Below are 17814 nucleotides of genomic sequence, written 5' to 3'. Positions count from 1 at the left end.
ATTTAATTTATAACCTCTGGCAAGGAATTTTTTTATTAATGCATCTATTTGCAATTCGGCCTCCGCCGGATCAGACACAATACGTTTAATACAAATTATTTGAGAATAGGGCAAGCCTTTTATGAGACTAGTAGGGTGCGCACTGTTACCGTGTAAAAGGTTATTTCTGTCTGTTTTTTTTTTGGAACAGCCTAGTCTTAATAACACCTTTGTTCAGACATAAAGACACATCAAGAAAACGAATGGATTCTTGATCGCTTGTCATTGTCAATTTGACTGGGCTATCACTCAAATTGTGTAAATCAACGTGTCTTCTCAAATCTTCAATAGGCCCAGACCAGATAATGAGAAGATCGTCGATAAAGCGCCGGTATAACAAGATTCTGGCTGCCAGGGTAGGGACATCAAAGAATAGTAGCTGTTCTACGGCAAACATATAAATGTTGGCATATGCCAATGCAGCGTTAGATCCCATTGAACAGCCATTTGTCTGGAGCCAGAATTTCCCATCATGCAAAAAATAATCTTTAGTCAGAACAAAGTGTAACAAACTCAACAAAAAATCAATAGGTGGACCATCATAGTCACTTTGTGCACACAAAAGTCATCAACTGCCTTTATTCCCACCTCATGAGGAATAATGGTATAAAGGCTTTTGACGTCAAGGGTAACCAACCAAATTTTCACCTTCAAAAACAGGTAAAGCTTTTAATAATTGTAATAGAGAGGTAGTATCCAATAAATAGCGAGGATGTCGCACAATGAATGGCTGTAATATAGCATTAATAAAAACTGATGGCAATTGTCAAAGCGACTGTCTAGCTGCTATAATGGGTCTACCCGGAGGGTCAATCAGGGACTTATGGATTTTCGGGATACTATAGATTACGGGTACCACTGGAAACTTCTGGACGAGAGCATCACTGAGAGACTGTTCAATTTTGGTAGCTTGAACTGCAGATTGTAATAGACTTTCAAGCTGTCTCTGGAAGGACGTTGTAGGATCACGGGGTAATAGCTGATAAGTATGGTGGTTAGACACACGAAGGTCCAACTCAGCTTTATACTTAGCGAAGTCCATAATGACTAATGCACCTCCCTTGTCTGCTGGCCGGAAAATTAATTCCTGATTATTTGACAGGTTTTTCAATGTAAGACGCTCGGCTGCAGATAAATTGGAGTGCTGAATAGGTTGCAGGGACAATTCTTTTTCGACTTGTGTGCCCAACAGGCGCATAAAGGTTTTAATAGACGGGTTCATGGACTGAGGCTCAAATGATGAGCGAGGTAGGAGTTTACGCAATTGTGCAGGCAGTAGAGAAGATGAAGGATCAATTGATATGGGATTTTTCGTGAAAAACTCTTTGAGCTTCAACTGGCGGTTAAGAGTCAATTGTTCTGTCTGCCAGCTTAATGGATCCATTTTTATTAGACAAGCACTTGCAGGGGGTAAATGTGATTTACCAGTCCCAAAACATTTTGTTACATTTAAACATACATTGCCTTCATTGAGGTATCGTATGATAGAGCATGTGCCTTTTAATATTAGAGGAGGTAACCGTGGACTCCTACTCTTGAAGTGCGAGACAAGGTGGATACATCGCCTTGATACACTGGCACCCAAGGGCTTAAATGAGAATTTAGGTATCAGTTGTTTGACACGGAAATGAACGCATTATTTATTACCAGCTATAGATTTATGACTTGCTGCGGTCCATCCACTACTTGCCTGGTACTTATACCTATGTGTAAGGTATTCTGCTGTAGCACTTTATTTGTAGTATACATTTGTAGTATAGTAGTGATTAATGTCCGTACTTGCTAGCGTAACCTGCCTCTATGTCAGTCTGTATTGTATTGTATACATGTTTCTATGGTGATGGTTGCACTATTGGTCGGCGCCTATGCTCTGGACGGCGGGAGCGCACGTAGACCTGCTTTCACGATGGTGTATAAAGGTATTAACATTTCTTTATGCAGTTAGCCTGATGAAAACGTCTATTAAAAGACGTTGAAACGTTGCCTTTTAACCTGACTCCTGTCTTCAATATGCGGGGAGTGCCGCACCACCCAACAACACTTGTACACATCGTTTAGTGTGGGCACCCAGCAAAGTATTTTCCAGCGTAGGAGCAGTGAGTGTGCCGGTCTATTGGAGCGGATATATATATATATATATATATATATATATATATATATATGGGGTGCAGGAGGGGAGCAGCACACCTCGTAAGTTCAGATACTGGGCTCCGGTGCCCGTCCTAAGAGACTAGAAGGAGTCTCCCCATGTACAGATGCAAGTCAGCGGCACCCAGAGGCAATGAAGACAAGAGACTGCAGTTAGTGATCAAACGTTTTCGATGTATTGATTTCACATCGTCATCAGGATGCAGTACAAGCATAGTGAACATAACTTTATAGGAAATACCCTCACCACGTGAAAAAAAACCAAGAGAGGCTGGTCAGGTGTCAGAGCGCCCACTAGTGACGCGCTCACCTGGTTACCATGGAAACCAGTAAGGTACCGTGAAAAACTGACATAAGGTATAATGCAAAAAATGTGAACAGTAATATATGTACAGTGTGACATGAAAGGTATAATGCAAAAAATGTGAACAGTAATATATGTACAGTGTGACATGAAAGGTAATATGTACAGTGTATCGAAGTACCAAGTGAAAGTGAAGAAAGTGTGGCTAAAAGAAATATTGAAAAGAAACTGCAACAACGGCTATATGCATACGCCGATGCATAAATAAATGTAGATGCCTGTAAAGGTAATAGTAGTAGTAGTACGTTTATTTATAAGGCGCCGCAAAGTGTCCGCAGCGCCGTACATAGCAAACAAAAAAAAACAAATTACAAGGTAACGTACAGGGTGTGTAGAAAGATACAGTATAAATAGGGGTATAGCTGGTAGAACTAAAATCAGCATCAGTTCAGAAGTAGGTGTCAAAATTGTCAAGGAGACTGAAGATGAAGTAGAGGAAGGGAAGAACAGGACAGGAGCACAGGTGAGGTAATGAGGTAGGGTGAGTACGTGAGGAAGGAGGGCCCTGCTCATAAGAGTTAACATACTAAAAATAGGTGGGTGGACGAACGAAATACAATAGGATAAGTAGGAACGGAGGCAGGATAGGAGGATCAAAAGAGGTTAGGAGGAGGGATAGGCTAGTCGAAAAAAGTGGGTTTTGACGGAGCGCTTGAAGGAGGTAAGGGAATCAGATAGCCTGATGGGTGGCGGGAGGTTGTTCCAGTGCAGGGGGGCAGCGCGAGAGAGATCTTGGACACGGGAATGGGAGGAGGTGATTAGGTGAGAGGTCAGTCGGCGGTCAGCGATGAAGCGAAGAGGACGGGAGGGAGTGTGGATAGAGATCAGTGAAGAGAGGTAGGGAGCTGTGGAGGAGGAGAGAGCCTTGTAGGTGGTGGTGAGGAGTTTAAAGAGAACTCGGAAAGGAATGGGGAGCCAGTGAAGAGATAAACAGAGGGGGGAGGCGGAGGTAGAGCGGCGGGAGAGGAAGATGAGCCTAGCAGCAGCGTTAAGAATGGATTGGAGAGGTGCGAGGCGGGTGAGAGGTAGCCCAGAGAGAAGGATGTTGCAGTAGTCAAGGCGGGAGATGACAAGAGAGTGAATGAGAATTTTGGTCGCGTCAGTGGAGAGGAATGGTCTGATGCGTGAGATGTTGCGTAGGTGAAAGCGGCAATACTGTGAGAGAGCACGAATGTGGGGGGTGAAAGAGAGGGAGGAGTCAATGATGACACCGAGGCAGCGCGTTTGGTCGGTGGACGTGATCTCGGTTTCACCAATGCTGATGGAGATAGTGGGAGAAGAGGGGATGTTCAGGGGATGGAAGATTAGAAGTTCAGTTTTAGCCATGTTTAGTTTCAGGAAGCGTTGGGTCATCCAGGCTGAGATGGCCGTGAGGCATTCGGAGACCTTGGACAGAAGTGATGGGGATAAGTCGGGGGAGGAGAGATAGATTAGGGTATCATCAGCATAAAGGTGGTAATGAAAACCATAGGAGCTGATGAGGGTGCCCAGAGAGGTGGTGTAGAGGGAGAAGAGGAGAGGGCCAAGGACTGACCCTTGGGGAACACCGACTGGCTGGGGGGTAGTAGGAGAGGAGGAGCTCGGAGTGGAGACGGAGAAGGAGCGATCGGAGAGGTATGAGGTGAACCAGGAGAAGACCGTGCCAGTGATGCCAAAGGAGCGGAGGGTGTTGAGCAGGAGAGGGTGGTCAACAGTGTCAAAGGCAGCCGACAGATCAAGCTGGATGAGGATAGAGAAGAGGCCTTTGGATTTAGCCGATAGTAGATCGTTAGTGACTTTGGTCAGGGCAGTTTCATTGGAATGTAAAGGGCGGAACCCGGATTGGAGGGGGTCTAGAATGGAGTTAGCAGTAAGGTGGCTTAGGAGACGATTATAGGTCAGAACGCGACGGACTGGCTACACAGGCGTACATGTTAACAAATTAACAAATATGCATGAATGTATAAACGGCATGTATAAATAACGTGGATCAAAAGCAAGAAGATTGCACAAATAAATCACATAGATTGTACAGATAAATTGTACAGATATATTGCATGATACGGGTATACACACAAGGCGATAAGCAAGTAAAAATAACGTAAGGTAAGTTTAAAGAAAGCAGTGAAGGCCGGCAGACTCATTGAGCCCTTTAGGGGCTAGCGTACCCAGTTCATGTATCCAGCGAGCTTCTCGCGGTAGCAGACGGAGTGAACGATCACCTCCTCTGATGTTGGCAGGCTCGTGGTCAATGATGGTGTAACGAAGTGTAGGGAGACCATGTGCCCTTTCAACAAAGTGACGCGCCACAGGTTGGTCGCTGTGACCACTGGCTAGAGCAGCTTTGATCGTGGATTTGTGTCCTGCAATGCGTTCTCTGAGGGTGCGAACGGTCTTGCCGACGTACCCTTATCCACATGGTCATGTAATAAGGTAAACAATGTACCTGGTGGTACAGGTTACCCGGTGTCGTATAGTGATGCGTTGTCCCGTGTGGGGATGGGGAAAGTCTTTGCCAGTAACGAGTGCCCTACATACGGCACACCCCAAGCACCGATAACACCCCTTATGCTTCTGTAGGAATGTGTGCTGTTCAGACTGTGCTTCCTTAAGACCACTTATGTCTGTCCTCATAACCCAGTCCCGTATATTTTTGCCTCTGCTGTAGCACGGCATGATCTTGGTGTCATGTAGTCTAAGGTCAGGGTCAGTCCCGACTATGGGCCACAATTCTTTGGATTTGGGTACTATGGGAGTTAAAGTGATTAACCCATGGAATCCTTTTGCTGGGTGCTTCCTTTTTGGATGAGGTAAGTGCCCGTTCTCTGCTGATCTTAAGTGCTTTATTTTTAGCTATGCGGAGTTGTTCGCTGTTATAACCCCTGGCAATGAAGTCCTGGCTCATCCTGTCTATGTGTTGTACCGCTGCTTCACGGTCAGAGCAGATCCTGACTGCTTGTAAGAATTGTGAGTAGGGGAGCGATAGCTTGAGTTTCTCAGGATGAAAGCTGTTGGCATGCAATGATGTATTGCGGTCAGTGGGTTTGCGATATAATTCTGTACTGATTACGCCATTAACAAGACTGACCTGTACATCAAGGTAATTGACAGTGTGAGGACTTATGTTATAAGTAAATTGTACAGGGTGTTGGGTCTCATTATGTGTACTGATGAACGTTTCAAGCGCTACTTGACCACCTGACCATATCACAAACAGGTCATCAATATACCTGGTATAGAATACGGTATTGTTGACAAATTCAGTATTGTTAAACATGATATCCTCCTCAACCATATACATGTACGCATTGGCATACGATGGAGCCACGTTCGACCCCATCGCACACCCAGAGGCCTGCAGGTAGAATGCATTGTCAAACATAAAGTAGTTACATGTAAGGACCATCTCAAGCAAGTCCAGTACCAGGTCTATATCAGGTCCAGAGTACCATTGATTACCATCAATCAAGCGTTTAACAGCCCCCACCCCCTCCAGGTTAGGGATAACAGTATATAAGCTAGATATGTCCAAGCTGCAAAGAATGGCATCCTTATGTATATTTCCAATGGATTCAAGTTTTTTCAGGAACATGGTGGTGTCAAGTAAGTGACGGGGGTGGTTGACAATGCAAGGCTGCAGGATGGTGTCAAGGTAGGTGGAAATCTTCTGGAACAAGCCACCTCTGGCTGAAATTATCGGTCTGCCCGGGGGACATCCAAGGGATTTATGTATTTTAGGCAAAGAATAAATAAGGGGCACAATCGGATTGTTAGTCATAAGGGCAGAGCAAAGTGCTGAGGTGATGAATCCATCTTGGACGGCTCTCTTGAGTCTGTCATTAAGTCGTTTAGCAAATGCTGTGGTAGAGTCAGAGTCAAGTTTGCGATATACGTTAGCATCGCTCAATTGTCTAGTTAATTCTGCACTGTAATCAGTCAAATTCTGGATCACAATCACATATATATATATATACACACACACACACACTCCCTGCCCATCCCTGGAATCCCCTTTCATTGCCACCTATTCCGGATTGCCTCCCCCCCCCCCCCCCCCTTTCATGGGGATTTCCACCTTCTTCCACTGTGGACCACAATTTCCGCATACATCGTGAGGACTTTTCCAGAATTCAGGAATTAGATCATCCTCCAGCGTGAGCCAACCCACTGTGGATTACAAAAATCGCAACATAGTGAGGACCCCATAACCATTTGGGAATCAGATCATCCTCCAGCGTCACTTTTGGCAATCCAGGACGGCATATTGCCTTCACCATCCTTACAGGGCACAATCCATCGGATCAAGGAGCCCCTCACCCCTTGGGACGCTAACAGCAGCATCACAGAGACATAAGTATTGTCATTGATGTCTTTTTATTACTATTATTTTAAATTCCTACTTATTAAATCATATTTGTAATATCCAATTGATCCGTTTTCAGTGCTCCACTTCCTTTTTTTCTTTCCTTTATACCCACCAGAGGGTTAACACCCCTTAAGCAGGAGCAGCTTGGCACCACACTCCACAGGGCGCCTGTTCCTACTCTGAGTACCCCATCTCGAGTATACCCGTTTTAGGTAGTTAAGATCGGTCTCACGACCGGTATGCAATGGTTATTTCTCTCGATATTTATAGATTTAACCCATCTTCGAGAAAATAAGGATTCACCTTACATTTACAACGTGGCAACAATTCAAGAAAATACATCATAAATTTCTGCTGTCCGCTGTCCGCCACAGCTGCTGCTGTACCGCCCCCCTGCAGCCACGCGAGGTCCCTGTGGCGAATGGGCATTAAGCAGCGGAGGTTCCTGGGGCAGATGGGAACTAGTACTAGTTCCCATCTGCCCCAGGGACCCCCGCCGCTGACTGCCCATTCGCCGCAGGGACCTGCTGCAGGGGGGAGGTACAGCAGCAGTGGCGACGGCAGATAGCATCCCCTCAGTCTCCCCACTCAGCAGGTTGACAGGTACCCCCCCCCCCCCTCAGCAGCCACAGACACTCCCCTTCTCCCGCAGAACCCGGGGACAGCTTCCCCAGCGCTGCACACTGTGGACCCGCTGCAGGTGCCTGCACCCGCAGCGAGACCATTTACACCGGCCTCTACACGGGTCCTGACTGTGTTCTACCCAGGTCCTGACCTGGGTAGAGGACCCGTGTAAATGGACATGGCTTGACCCCATTTACACCGCAGCAGATCCGGGTCTGACCCGCCGCTGACCCAGATTTTTCGGCGGTGTAAAAGGGGTATTAGAGTCTGAATCAGGAGTGCTTCAGACTCTGAGAGAACAGGTTCAACTATAGGACAAAGATCATGGATTAGCTATATGAGCAAACTAGACAAGTTTTGTTCAGTAGAATGAAGCCAAGTGTTTTTTTACCTTGCTTTTAATTCTTGGACAATACAATATAATCTTTAAATCTATGTAAACCTTGTCCAATTTTTAATCCTAATTGAGGCAACAGTGCCTCCTGTTGTAATTTCTGAGCTACAGTATTTCTTATATTCCTAATTGAGGCAACAGTCCTATCTACTGTTATTATATTATTACATTGGATCTTGAAATGATGAAATAGCCTAGTAATGAGTTTTGCATCCTATATAAACTGAATTCTCTCAGTTTAAGAGAGTCTCATTCTTGAAAGAAACACTGCAGAATTGCCAAGAAGATCTCAAAATAATTCAGCGTCTTGATGCCGGGTGCGGGGCTCCTGAATTTGCTGATGTGTATGCTGTATTGGATCTGCTGAATTAGCCAATAACCATGGCTAAGTATACTAATAAATTATTCCTTTATATTAAAGTTGTTTGTTGAAGCACTCTTTTTGGAATCCACCCATCTGAGTCTCCTTGAACTTCGCACACTTGTAACATGACCCCCTGGTCATCTGAACATGCAGTCAAATTTTAACGAGATCATCCATGACTATGTTTAGTGGCGGGGGTTAATAGGTTCATTGAACAATATTGTTAATGATATCATTCAGTGTGTATGCCCTGTAAGACAATGCTCATTAATGCGAGATTCATTTCATTTGTTTGCATTCCAGATTAATATTACATAAATTTAAATGCACAAGGACACAATTCAGTTAAAGCTGTATGCTTTATACCATTAACATCTTAATAAATGTAACACTAAGACTACCTTTATCTTGGATCTGGATTCACATTTAAAATGTAAAAATTGTTAAAGATGATTATTATTCTGATTATCAAGGGCCTTGTGTGTCTGTTGGATGGAGCTGTACAGTGGCAGAGGCATTCAAAAAGGATTGTCAGTGTATGGGAACAAATGTCAAGTCCTGCAAAGTCAAGTTTCAAAAACATTGTAATTTTTAAGTTTGATGAATTTAGATCACCATATTAGTATATGAGGAGAGCGGGCAAGATCAGGAGTGAAAGCGAAGCAGGAGATATTAATGTCTCAATGACTTTATTAAACTTTTCACCTGCTTTTATACAATTTTAGGAAAGATGAATAGACAACTACGCTGTATATATTTTTATATACCACTAAAATGGTGTTTTTAGATTCAAAGGTTATATAAGCATATTGAATTTGAGATCATCTTCTCATGCACTAGTTAAATCCACCTTCTGTTTATCACACACACACACACACACACACACACACACACACACACACACTAGTTGTATTCATTGGTCTTCTATTATTACTTTATAATGATTAATAATTTTTTATATTTTCATTAATTGGTGTTTAAGGTAGTTTAGTGGCGGTATTTAATCTGTGCCGATATTTCCCAACATGAAATATTGGCACTCATCTATTCAATGCGGTCCTTAGCAACAGAATTGAAGGGTTTCAGATCCAACTTTTTGAAAAGTCAGATCTGTTTTGTCGGAAACGGACGCAGATTGTTGAATTCGCAACTATTTTTGCCGATTCTCAGACTTTCCGACACTAGACAGCTGGAACATTGAATTCAGACTGTCAATGTGCTGTCAGACCCAAAATCGTTACAGAATTCTGACTGTTAAGACGAGTGTTCCATAATACTGACCAAAGTATACATGAACTCTCTATCATTTCTAGACATACAAAATATATAAAAAACATTTTAGTGATTGTTCACAAAATTTACCAGCATGCTTAAAAAATAAAATCAGTGCGAGTTCACCATATTTTTAATGCCCTTAATTAGTCTCTCCTCATGGGAGCAGAATGACTGAGGGCAGCATTCAATGAGAAAAATTTGCCCTGTTTTATGGCGAATTTGTGCTTTTTTCGCCTTGGACGGAGCATTTTGCTCTCCAAAAGCGAGCAACCCTATTCAATGTGAAATATTCGCCGTCTTTCTAAGTGATTTTCGCCGTCTCTCTCCGTGTAGCAATTCTCCATCTTTTCATGGAGAGCTGGAATGTGAACTTTTAAACTAAAAGGTTTTTTTTTTAAATGTTGGTGTCAAAAAATCAGGATTTTTTTTCTGTGAAGGGGCATGTTATTTTTAGTCATGTGCTTATAGCACATGAATATATATTTAATTTAAAAAAATATATTTTTAAATTTTTTTTTTTTTTTTTACACAGAGCAGCCAGCAGGGGGCCAGAGCTCTCAAGCCACTCATTAGATATTCATATATTCACTGCATCCGATCATTACATAGGCACGATCGGGTGCAGTGAATACTGGGTCCCCCGCTGGCTATAGGGGTGGGCAGCTTGTGCTGCCTGGGTCCCGGGGAGCCCACCTCCCCTCCACATATGTTCTGGGGCAGCCAGGGAGACTTTAATCTCCCTGGCTGCCACCGTCCCATGGCTCCCTGCCTGCTCACTGCCGCGGACGCTCGTCCGCTGCAGGGGTTAAGACTCGCCGCAAGTGGCGGCGAGTCTTAACCACATTGAATAGAGGGAGCAGGAGTGGCAGCAAGCCCTCCGGAACAGGGCGAGTGCATGGCGAGAGAAAAAATCTCTCGCCATGCACAGCAAATTTTTTTCATTGAATACTGCCCTGAGAATGGGTACTGTACATATGATTCAGAAGAGTACTGTGTTCCAGGAGTGAGAAGCAGCGAAACCATTGACAATACAGGTATTTGTTAAATAATCTATTTATATTGTTTAAATGTAGGCCTTTTTAATCATACACTAAATTGATTACTGAAAGTAAATTATCATTCTAATCCCGTTTTTCTTTTTTTTTTATCAAATAGTTATATGTTGAGTAAAATACATTACAGAACAAGACAATCAATACAGTATGTTTTAGTAAGAAACAAAACATTTAAAAAAAATTCTTTTCTTTTGAAATTAAGTTTGTTAGACACAAAAATGAAACTTTTGTGTGATGAACATCTCCAGCCTAAGTAGATTAATCATGTGATGCAGCAATCCTACACGTTGTAATAAGTGTATTGTTTTACTGAAGCAGATTACTTTGTTCAGAGACAGACGTTTTTCTTTTGATGAATTATCCAAAAAGCTGATTCTTTTATTTATATTTTGCAAATTGTTAATGCATAACTACAATAGTGAGCCTATTATTATTCCTTTCTCTGAAGGCGTAAACAGTCCTTTAATTATTTTTAACACATTTTGTAATAAATGTTTTCTGGAACACGCAGAATTCATATCACAAAGAAACGGTTTAGAACATCTGTCTTCTGATTCCCACATGTATGCTTTGTTTTCTTAAATTGAGCTTAAAATAAATAATTTTTATTAATATTCTTCAGTGACTGAATATTGTATATTTTACTGCCCAATTATCAAAATAATTTTCTTTGATGATTATTTAAAAAAAGATTGATTATCTTTATACAATTTTTCTGGTTTATAAACATTACAACTAAAGTTGTAGAAGAATAGGACTCCCCCAGCTGATTGTTAAGTCTCCAGTTACACTATAGATATGGGGTAGCCAACTCCAGTCCTCGAGAGCTACCAACAATTAACGTTTTCCATGTCTCCTCAAAGAATCACAATTGAAGTATTTAGCTCCACCTGCGGATCTTTTAAAATGTGTTAGTCAGTAATGAGTGCACCTTTGTACCTGCGAGGTGAGCTGAAAGACGTGAACTGTTGGTAGCTCTCGAGGACTGGAGTTGGCTACCCTTGCTATAGATCAACAAACTGGTACCTCACTATCCGACCTCCTGATCATCAGATATTGAATTGAAGTAAATTATTTGGAGAATAAGCATCATTATATACATTACTTACTATTTTTAAAATCCTTAAAAATGTATTTATTTACAGTGTTTATACAGCACAGTGCCTTCCATTGTGCTTTAAAAATTTAAATAGGGGTAAAACAAACTACAGATGGAGCCTTCCTCAACTACCCTTCTCTGGTGAGCCATGGCTCACCATGGCTTATTGTCATCTATTGTTCTCATCTGCAATACAACACATAGAACAATACATTATGGCAGGGCTGGATTAAGGGGGGGGGCACAGCCCCCCCCCCCCCCCTCTATCTAGGGGCCCCCTGTAGTTGGCATGCATTTAAAATGCATGGAAGTGGGGTAGTGCTGCAGCTTCACCTATCTGCCAATGTGACAATGATTAATGGTGCTGAGCATCGGGAGCCAAGGCACACTGACTGCACAAGTGTGCAGTGCATTACTGGAAGTTGACTAAGTCCAATGAGACTTTGCACAAGAGGTCAGAGGCTGAGAGGGTTGTTCTGAGCTCTGCTTGGTGGAGCTCATCACATGCTTCTCAGGCCCATGGAGGACAGCAGCAGCAGCCTTATCATGGGAGGGTTTTTATTCAGAGACAGCACTGAGCCTGTGAGGTCCCCTACAGAGTAACAAACACAGGGTTTTCATGTGGATATATAAGTATTTCCAGGGGCTGATCCATAAAAATCAACCAAGCGTGCACGCTTGGTTGATTTTATAATTCAGCCCCTGGAACTATATTTTGGTACACTAGTGGTACTTTAAGTGGAGCACCCCACTGTTGCTACCTGGATTGGGAGTGCAGAATATATATATATATATATATATATATATATATATATATATATATATATATATATATATATATTGTACTCGGCTGGCACTCTTCTCCTATTGAAATCTCTTTGGGCCTGGTGCCATCAGCGGGGATGCAGCCAAAGCTTGTCCCGGATACATGTGGAGGATAGCAGCGGCACTCAGGACTTATCCCAACAAACAAACGACTCGTAGCCAAAAACGGTGACGTTTCAGCCCTTCAGGGCTTTTATGTAAGCTGATTTGATAAAAGCCCTGAAGGGCTGAAACGTCATCCGTCTCTATCTTATATATATATATATATATAATATATAGGAGATAGAGACGGATGGCACTCAGCAGGATTTGTGTTGAAAATAAACAGACCACACTTGGGTAGACTTCTGCCAACGTTTCAAATCTAATTAGATAGATTTTTCGTCAGGGACACATTACATAACAATACAACATACTTTTATACTGGATAACACCAATAGTGAATGTCCCACGTTCCCGCCGCCATCGCCGCCGGCTGTAGATCATGACGTCATCACCCGCCTCCACAATCCCGTCTGCCTGGAACGCAGCACAAGCCGGAAGCTTGCGTTCCACTGTTGTAGATCACCGCCCTGACTACTGCGCTCCTGTGTCGTGATTGGAGTTGAATGAGCGTCGTCACAGCCTGAGGGGTGGTTCCAGCGGGTTCCTGGGGATTACATACGTTTTTATTACACTGTGCACAAAATAGAAAAAAGACATACTTCATTTAAAAACATCATGAACATCAGTCATTAAACAAATATCCTTATGCAGAACAACTGTTTGCGGGGCTTATTCACATCGAGGAATTTACGCTCTAGATATATGAAAAAAATGACTAAAAAAAGTGATTGAAGAACATGGGATATATTCTATAATATTGAAAAAATGTAGCGCTCACTCATGATTAAAAAGGAACGGCCAGTTTAAACAGTAATAGAGAGTAATGTTACCTCTCACTAATACCGCATTTTACTGCACATGACTTCTACATGGGAAAATTATGGAACCTCTGTATACATAAGGAAAAAATTTTTTTGGATTAAGTGAAATAAATAGTGTGAGGTGTATATATAATTGGGTTTTAAATTAAACCTGCTTAATAAGGGAAGGCAGAGCTCTTCCAGTAAGGTGATGGTGCGTCAAGATAAATAGAAAAAAGTAGTAAAAAGTTGACTTGTATTTTTTGTATGAGAATAAAAAATGTGAAAAATCACCAAAAAAAACGTGAAAAAGTGTCAAAGAAAACTTATCAAGAAATTTTTAGAAAAAAAGTATGATAGGTGGTGTTAGTGGAATGAGGTCCAAGAGATTTGCTCATTCAACCCACGGGGTGACACAGTGTCCAATCTTGAGATCCACAATGTTTCTCTTTGTAGAAGTAATTTTGCTCGGTCTCCCCCTCTCTTCGGCATTAGAACGTGATCGATTATTTTGTATCGAAGTTGGGCCAATGAGTGTCTTGCAGCTTTGAAATGTTTTGCCACCGGCTGATCCACCTCTTTACCCTCCAGGATTTGTCGAATGGCGTGTCGATGCTGGTTTGCACGCTCTCTGAAAGTACAGACTGTTTTGCCCACATATGCTAGGCCGCACGGGCATTTGATAATGTAGACTACAAATTTGCTGAGACAATTTAATACATGCCGTATAGGAATTTTTACTCCTGAATGCGGATGGGTGACATATGATCCCGTTTCAAGGTAGCTACAGGTGGTGCAGCCTATACACTTGTAGCATCCATTCCTTTTTGTCATAAAGTGCTCAGTGTCAGGTTTTGCTGTCGTAACATCATTCTTCACCAACCAATCCTTCAAGTTTTTTCCTCTTCGCTGGCAATTTAGTATTCTTGTATCCTTAAACCCGGGGAGGCTAGGATCTGTGGTTAGTATCGGCCAAGTTGCTTTGATGGTTTTGGTTACTAACTCACTCGCTGTAGTGTGAGTATTGACAAAGGGCAAAATTTGTTTAGTTTTCTTTGGGTTATTTTTAAGACTCTTTTCCCTTGTTACTGCCATAGCTTTATTTTTGGCGATGATTAAGTCTTTGGGATGGTATCCTCTTTGTACAAATTTGGTGAGTAGTATATCCATCTGCTTGTTTGCCTCCACTTCATCGCTGGTTATTCTCCTTATTCTTAAAAACTGGGAATAAGGGAGTCCCCTTTTCATGGCCATGGGATGGTGGCTCTTGTAGTGCAACAATGTATTCATGTCAGTTGGTTTGACATAAATGTCTGTTTTCAGAACCCCTTCTTCTCCTCTTGTGATCAGGACATCGAGAAAATGGATTTGGTGTCTACTACATTCATGAGTGAATTTGATGTTAGGGTCGAGTCGGTTGATGTGGCTCAACTCTACTTCAAGTGAATTTAATAGTGAACCTTTCAAGCCATATCCTCTCAGAAACCGAAACCAAAGTCCTCAATAGGGGCTTATCTTTTGTTCCAACCAACCACTTCAGGGAAACCGACTGGAAGATCGACACCAGTCGACATGTACGCAATTTAAAATTAAAAGAATATTTCATGAACACTCCAAGTTCTGAAAATGCCATTGCCACACATCCATTCAGACCGAAGTCATCATTTGAACCTCAGTCATTTAATCCTTCAATAAAGTGTTACAACCGAATGTTGGAATCGACAGTTTTAAAGGGAGCCAAAAGTGCCGACACGGCACTAAATAACCTCAACAAAGAGGAATTTGAAGCTCTAAAACAATTAAGTGATAATAAATTGCTCACCATACGGTCAGCAGACAAAGGAGGCGCAATCGTACTCCAAGACACAAATAATTACATCTCCGAACTCAATCGTCAGCTGAGCGATACAACCGTCTATGAGAAAATTCCAGGCGACCCCTCAGCAGCATATAAGAATGAGATTGACATACTCCTGGAACAAGCATTGGCGGACAAAATTATTGACAGAGTCACCAAAGAGGCCTTAACACAAAAATTCCCAATTGTGCCGCTTCTATATAGTCTGCCAAAAATCCACAAGGATTTAACTTGTCCACCAGGGCGCCCAATAATATCGGCGAGAAACTCTCTATATTGTATCATTGCCAAATATGTGGACCACTGGTTGCAACCGGTTATACAAGCTGAGAACACCTACTTAAAGGACACCACAGACCTATTGATCAACCTGCAAAATTTGGGACCTTTGCCAGCAGATCTTTTGTTATGTTGTATTGACGTGAAGAGTCTCTACACCAACATACCGCACAAAGAAGGCTTGGACTCTGTAAGATCATTATTATCAAACAATGAACATTACAAAGGCCCCAACATTGATTTTCTAATTTCATTATTAGAAAAAACACTTACAAGGAACTTTTTCTACTTCAATGGCGAGTATTTCTTGCAGAAGAAGGGATGTGCCATGGGCAGCAATGCAGCTCCAGCATTTGCTAATGCCCACATGTTCAACATTGACAAAACATTGTTTCTGAATAACCCCAGAGTACAACAAAAAATTTTCTTCTATAAGCGTTTTATTGACGACATCATACTCTTTTGGAGAGGGACACAAATGGAATTTGAAGTAGAGTTGAGCCACATCAACCGACTCGACCCTAACATCAAATTCACTCATGAATGTAGTAAACACCAAATCCATTTTCTCGATGTCCTGATCACAAGAGGAGAAGAAGGGGTTCTGAAAACAGACATTTATGTCAAACCAACTGACATGAATACATTGTTGCACTACAAGAGCCACCATCACAGTTTTCTTTGACACTTTTTCACGTTTTTTTTGGTGATTTTTCACATTTTTTATTCTCATACAAATAATACAAGTCAACTTTTTACTACTTTTTTCTATTTATCTTGACGCACCATCACCTTACTGGAAGAGCTCTGCCTTCCCTTATTAAGCAGGTTTAATTTAAAACCCAATTATATATACACCTCACACTATTTATTTCACTTAATCCCAAAAAAATTTTTCCTTATGTATACAGAGGTTCCATAATTTTCCCATGTAGAAGTCATGTGCAGTAAAATGCGGTATTAGTGAGAGGTAACATTACTCTCTATTACTGTTTAAACTGGCCGTTCCTTTTTAATCATGAGTCAGCGCTACATTTTTTCAATATTATAGAATATATCCCATGTTCTTCAATCACTTTTTTTAGTCATTTTTTTCATATATCTAGAGCGTAAATTCCTCGATGTGAATAAGCCCCGCAAACAGTTGTTCTGCATAAGGATATTTGTTTAATGACTGATGTTCATGATGTTTTTAAATGAAGTATGTCTTTTTTCTATTTTGTGCACAGTGTAATAAAAACGTATGTAATCCCCAGGAACCCGCTGGAACCACCCCTCAGGCTGTGACGACGCTCATTCAACTCCAATCACGACACAGGAGCGCAGTAGTCAGGGCGGTGATCTACAACAGTGGAACGCAAGCTTCCGGCTTGTGCTGCGTTCCAGGCAGACGGGATTGTGGAGGCGGGTGATGACGTCATGATCTACAGCCGGCGGCGGGAACGTGGGACATTCACTATTGGTGTTATCCAGTATAAAGGTATGTTGTATTGTTATGTAATGTGTCCCTGACGAAAAATCTATCTAATTAGATTTGAAACGTTGGCAGAAGTCTACCCAAGTGTGGTCTGTTTATTTTCAACACAAATCCTGCTGAGTGCCATCCGTCTCTATCTCCTATTTACATGCTTGCTTGTTTGCTGCTGTGGAAGGGCACCAGGGGTACTATCGTTATTTGGAGGAGGAGTATATATATATATATATATATATATATATAGGAGAACGATGGTGCGGCACTGAGGTCTTACAGCAAAAAATGACAGTACAGTGTCTGGTGGTCAACGATAGTGCCAATAAAAGAGCACTGAAACGTTGACCACCAGACACTGTACTGTCATTTTTTGCTGTAAGACCTGAGTGCCGCACCATCGTTCTCCTGCATTTCGCTTGACCCTGGTAAAGCAGTGAAGGCACCTGTGCAAGCTATTCAATTAAGCTGGGAGTGCCGGTCCTCCACCCAAGATATATATATATATATATATATATATATATATATATATATATATATATATATATATATATATATATATATATATATATATATTTATATATATATTCCAGAAGGTGGCCGGCACTCCATGCAGCAGAAAGAAAGTAGATCGGGTGCCCTCCCAGGAGAGGGGGATGAGACCCACTCCAATATATAATGACAGGCAGACGGGTGGCACTCCAGAAAAAATGACAATACTCAAATGGGATCACCTGACCGTTTGAGTATTGTCATTTTTTTCTGGAGTGCC

Source organism: Crinia signifera, chromosome 4, assembly GCF_055691185.1.
Source record: "Crinia signifera chromosome 4, ASM5569118v1, whole genome shotgun sequence".
Classification (NCBI taxonomy): Eukaryota; Metazoa; Chordata; class Amphibia; order Anura; family Myobatrachidae; genus Crinia; species Crinia signifera.
The sequence above is the reverse complement of the archived record's forward strand: the minus strand, read 5'-3'. Positions refer to the sequence as shown.